Source organism: Oryx dammah, unplaced genomic scaffold (genome assembly GCF_014754425.2).
Source record: "Oryx dammah isolate SB20612 unplaced genomic scaffold, SCBI_Odam_1.1 HiC_scaffold_10, whole genome shotgun sequence".
NCBI lineage: Eukaryota > Metazoa > Chordata > Mammalia > Artiodactyla > Bovidae > Oryx > Oryx dammah.
Window position 1 is genome coordinate 10,570,856 of NW_024070194.1, and position 6,090 is coordinate 10,576,945.

The window sequence follows — 6,090 nt, forward strand, 5'->3', positions numbered from 1 at the left end:
TATTATACCAGCTGGTGTTGTCTTTACTAATGTAATGCCCAGGTTTGAATCGTAGCTCTGCCTCTGATAGTCTGGGCGGGTATGTTATTTAACCTCTTTGAGCCTTGGTTGCCTCTTCTGAGAAATGGATGTGATGACAGTACCTACTCAGTGGGCAGTTGTAAGGATTAAAGGAAGTAATTTTTATGAAGTGTTTAAAACAGTGCCTGGTCCATCCTAAATGCTATATGTGAGATAAAATAATCAACAAAGCCCTACTGTATAGCACAGGGAATTCTACTCAATAATATCCTATTATATATATATATATACATATAACTGAATTTCTTTGTGCTACACCTGAGACTAACACAACATTGAAGTCAACTATACTCTGGTATAAAATAAAAATTTTAAAAAGAGAGAGAAAAAATAAACCAGAGCTAGAGAACAACAAATAGACCAGGACCCATATCCAGGCCTTCTGATACCAGGTTCAGTATTTGACCCCAAAGCCCCAAACATTTTCATTCCTTTTATGATTTTTATTATAATCTGCCCATCACGTCTATTTTGTTTATCTATAATTATTTACTTGATAATTTTCTTTCTTTTGAGGATGTACATTAATCTTTTAAACAATATTTTATAGTAGTGCTTTAATAAGCTAGTTATACATTTTTCTAACATGTGGTAAAATTAGTAAAATTTAAAAGTGTTTGTCCATGTACTACCCAAAATCAGCCCCTGTTCCCTGTGGGGACACTTAAGGAAAAAATACGCTATTTTTAGATCTATAAAGAACATTTGGGAACATTCTGTCCAGTGGCTTTAAACCCTTTTGACCATGACTCTTAGTAAGTAACACATTTTACATCACATACTTTATATACAGTGGCAATAAATGTGGTAGTCAAAACACAGACTCTGGAGTCCGCCCGCCTGGGCTGGAACCTCAATCAACGTCACCTCTTAAGGTATCTGTCACTTTCGCTGAGTGACTCAGCCTCTCTGTGCCTCCATTTACTCATCCATAAAAGGGGAAGGACAATAAAAGCCCCTCCCTCAGAGTTATTGTGAAGATAAGGTGTTAATATGCGGAAAGCCCTAGTATGTGATCTATGAATGGTTGGTATTATCATGGCCACACACACACATCCATAAGCATGTAGAAAAGAACAAAAGTTTCACACACACAAAATCTCCTATACATGAGATGCACTCGGCTGTTTTCTATTCTATTTTACTTCATTTTTTAAAAAGGTAGTCATCCTTGTTAAATTTCATTAGTCTATTTGTGATATTATTCATGCTCTTTGCTGCATGAACAATATACTTCAATAAACATATTTTTAAATAGTACATTTTTACTCAGAGAAAAAGAAATGAAAATGAAAGAAATCAGTTAATTATGTGAACATCAAAGGTCTGAAATTATTGTATCTTGCACAGCTAAGGTGTATGAACAGATTCAGTGTCCCTAACAGCATAGATACTGCTGGTCTCTAATTTCTTCTTTAAAAATTTTTTTTTAATTTTAATTTTTTGCAGTTTAATATTGAAATAATCAATTCTAATAAACATGAAATATTAGATACATAAAATTCATCTTATAAATACTTTAGGATTTTTAATATCACAGAACAAAAAGGTTTTGTATGATTTTAAAGGGCATATTTTATATTCAAATTCCAAAAATCATCTGAACATTTCTTTCTAAACTACAAATAGATTTGTTCTGCTCATCCGTAATGTCTAATAAAGACTACTGAATTGTACTCTAGGAATTATATATGTGGGGCTTCCCAAGTGGCGCAGTGGTAAAGAATCTGCCTGCCAATGCAGGAGACGCGAAAGACTTGGGTTCAATCCCTGGCTGGGGAAGATGCCCTGGAGGAGAGATTGGCTACCCACTCCAGTATTCTTGCCTAGAGAGTTCCATGGACAGAGGAGCCTGGTGAGCTACAGTCCACAGAGTCACTAAGAGTCGGACACGACTGAGCATGCATTCCCGAATCTTTTTAAGAACAATAAAAATAATTCATGAAACAATCAGAAAAACCCCAAGATGCTGTGAAGAAAGGGTGGAATTAGCTGCTGTCAAATGTTAGGTAAAATCAGTGCTGTGTATGGCCAGGCTCTGGGTCTGCTCATCTGCGGTGCCCCTGCCTCTCTCCTCCCGGCTGACTCCCGCTAAACCTTCAGGTTTCAGCTTAGATCTCAGCTCCCTCCTCCAGGGTCAAAAGGCCTCTGACCCCTTCCCCTCTTCCTAAGCCCCTCTGTGCTCCCACGGTGCCCTATTCCCACGTGTTATGGCACTCTGTTTTTGATTGCTGCCGGTCCATCTGTTTGCCAGCACCACCCCCCAAACTGGACACTCCCCACGATCTGAAGCCACAGTTTATAGTCTCCTACATTCCCTCAGTGCTGAGCAGAATGCCTTGCATACCATAAGCCCGAGGAGTCATTTGTTGAAGGAATGAATGCGTGAGCAGGAGCCTTCTAGATGGAAACAGAATGCTGAGTATCCATATCCTCTCTTTATAAAAGGGGACAAAACAAGGCCACGGTTTCCAAACTCTAGCTGACCCAACACCCAAAATCACTTAAGGAACTTAACAAACATTTAAAGGCTCTTGGACCTCTTTCCAGGAGATTCTGGTTTACCAGGTCTGAAATGGAGCCCCAAGGTGCCAGCTTAAGTAATTTTCCCAGGGCCTTCCCTGGTGGTCCAGTGGTTAGGGCTCCGCACTTCCACTGCAGAGGGCGCAGGTTCAATCCCTGGTCAGGGAACTAAGGTCCCTCTGGCCACACTGAACGGCAAAGAAAAAGAAAAGAAAGTGTCCCATAAGCAGGAAGATTTGCAACCCACTGAACCAGAGGGGCTGAAATCAAATTGAGGTGGGACAGGAAGATAACATGGGGAGAAAAGCAGGAAGGGAGGGGAGACTATATTTAGGGAATGAAGGGTGGAAACAGCCATGCCTGGTATCAGATATAGTCCTGTAGCCAGCCAGCAACTGGGGTTCTACCCAACTCTGGGCTCATTAACCATTCAGGGAGACAAAGCATTTCATAGTTTATGATACCTTTTCTTCTTCACGAGCTCATGGAGTCTTCACAACAACCAAAATTCACTTGGTTGATGAAATTGATGATCAGAGTTGGGGGCAAAGTGTCTGGCATCACACAGCTTTAAGTGGGAGAGCCACTTAACCAAATGTCTTCTCTGACAACAGCCTCCAATCTAGTCTGAGACTGATGCCATTAGTCAAAGGAACTAGGCCTACTGCCCTGAAGGAAGATTATTGACCAGTGGACAGTCACCATCGATCTCTTTACTTGCAGATACTGCTATCCCAATACAGCCCACCTCGTCCATCTATATATCCATCTATCTTTTCATCTACCCACTCACCCATCACCTCCTTCATCCATCCATCCATGCACAATTCTAGTTATTCATCTACTTACATATCCACCCACATATCTCTCCATTCTTTCCATTCATCCACCATCCACCATACCCATTTACCCATCCATCACATCTAGTCATTATTCCATCCATCCACCTACCCACCTGCCCGTATTCCCTGTTATTTAGTCATTTGTCTCTTTCATTCATCTGTCTCTCCATATCATGCCCATTCATCCATCCGTCCGTCCATTCACTAGCCCATCACATTGGTTCATCAAAGCATCTACCTATCTACCCATCCAGGTATCCATTTATTCATTTATCTATTCATTCATCCACTTTCTCATTCACTTATTCATTAAGTAAACATCTATGATACTCTACTTGGGGCCCCGGTCCTGTGGTGACCTGGGGTATAACAAGAAGATCAGACAAATACAGACCTGGCCCTCGAGGAGATTCGAGATGCTTTGAAGAATGACAAAGTCCCAAAGGGCCAAAATAAATCATTAAGGGAAGCTTGCTGAAAGCAAAACAAGGGTAGCAAAATAATGAAGCCAGGAGTGAGGTTAGCACAGAGACATAGCATCTTATCCTCACAGTTGCTAAGGGCAGCCCCAAATTTGGCGCTGAGCTAGATGCTGATACCCAAAACAAATACTACCACACAAGTCGCAGTACATTCATCTCTGGCAGATCCGACTCAGCTGCTATTCCTGCTTCCTTGTAACAGTGGTGTTACATGTGCCCAGGATACATTTAGAAATGGCAGGAGACATTTTTGGTTGGCACAACTGACAGGCAGTATGCTACTAGCATCTCGTGAGTTGGAGCCAGGAAAGCTGCTAAACATCCTACAGTGCACAAGCCAGTCTCTTTACAGCAAAGAATTAGCCAAGCCAAAAGATCAGTAGTGTCAAAGCTGAGAAACCCATCACAAGGGAACTCCAATTTGGTTTGCAGCAATATTGTGTCAGACCCCAAGAGAAGACCATGGTTGGTCTAAGCCTGTGTTGGCTTTCTCATTTCTTTCCACTAGACACTTCCCCAAAGCCAACAGTGAGGAAGGCAGGGAAGAGGGAAGAGAGCAGCATGGACCTGGTTGACATTGCTGATCATTGTCCTTAGATTCTCCATCAGTTCATTCATCCAACAAACGATTACTTGTGCGTGCATGAGTGCTAAGTTGCTTCAGTCATGTCCAGCTCTTTGTGACCCCATAGGCTGTAGCCTGCCAGGCTCCTGTCCATGGGATTCTCCAGGCAAGAATACTGGAGTGGGTTCTCCAGGGATCTTCCTGACCCAGGGATTGAACCCGTGTCTCCTGGAGCTCCTGCATTGCAGGCGCTGAGCCATCGGGGAAGCCCAACTGATTACTTACTGAGCACTTATTCTGTGCCAGTCATCATGTGAGACAGGGAAGGCTGAACAAAGCACTGAGGTCCATGGCCTCATGGAGTTTACAGTCTAGCTGGGGAGACAGACGCCACAGTGCACACAGTGACTTGATCAGTGATGAGAACTACAGAACAGAACTCAGTGTGCCGTGGATGCATTTCAAGACCAGCGAAGGGTCAAGTTTGCTTAGGACCACCACACCGAAGACAGTCCATTAAAGACTCTCCTACTGGGACTTCCCTGCTGGTCCAACGGTTAAGAATTCGCTTGCCAATGCAAGGGACATGGGTTCAATCCTTGGTCCAGGTAGATTCCACATACCCCGGAGTAACTAAGCCACAGTGACTGAAGCCTGTGTTCCACAACAAAAGAAGCCACCTCAATGAGAAGATTGCACATTGTAATGAAGAGTAGCCCCTGCTTGCTGCAACTAGAGAAAGCCCACGCACAGCAAAGAAGACCCAGCATAGCCAAAACTAAATCAATAAAATTAGAAGAAAAAAAAAGACTATCTTTATCCTACTAAGGTTTAAAAATGTGAGACAGCATTTGGGATTGATTTCACGCTTATTCTGGGTCAGGCGCTATTCTAAGCACTTGTAGATTCATTCATTCCTGTGATCCTAACCACAGCCTTGCCCTCCATCACCTCTCCCAAGGCTCTGCTGTGAACAATGTTGCTTAACCAGCAACTTACCTTTGTGATTGCAACCTTTAGAGACTATTATTATTCCCAATGGAGAATTTCAAAAGAAAGGATTTTATTCAAAGTACTTTTTTGTTTTTAAAATCAGTAAGTGCATCTTTCCCAGAGCCTCTAAGCAGACTGCCCTCGTTTATTTTACAAATGAAATGTCTGAGACTCAGAAAAAGGTAGGTTACACAGCTTGGGGGGGAGGGGGAGAGGGAGGCAGATCCAGAATCTAACCCAGATTTATTTTATCTAAAAAGCAAGGTCTTTTGGTCAATGTCACACACACACAAATACACACACCCGCAAATGCCCAGTCGTTTCCAGGACAGCAGTGTTCTCTTGTTGATGCATGCTGCAAACCCAGACATGAGAGCCCTCCTTTCTCTGCCCAGCCATGCCTGTAGCCGAGCCAAGAGGGGTCAGTACAGATGGACGATGGAGTCAGATGATTTTTTAAAAACAATCCTAAACATTAGTTTTCTCTTCTATCCTTAGAGATAATAGTGTTATTTATCTGAGACAAGCGTTTTGAAAATGCAGTAATTGGAGTAGAACATCCATCCATCCATCCATCCATCCATCCATCCATCCATCCATCCAT

At 42.5% G+C, this 6,090-nt stretch overlaps 1 non-coding gene across 1 annotated transcript; it reads left to right on the forward strand.

Moving 5' to 3' along the window:
* Nucleotides 1-2,699: 2,699 nt before the first annotated feature.
* On the forward strand, nt 2,700-2,772 carry TRNAG-UCC. Its single transcript has one exon. It is a non-coding gene; the product is annotated as a tRNA-Gly (tRNA).
* Nucleotides 2,773-6,090: the final 3,318 nt, after the last annotated feature.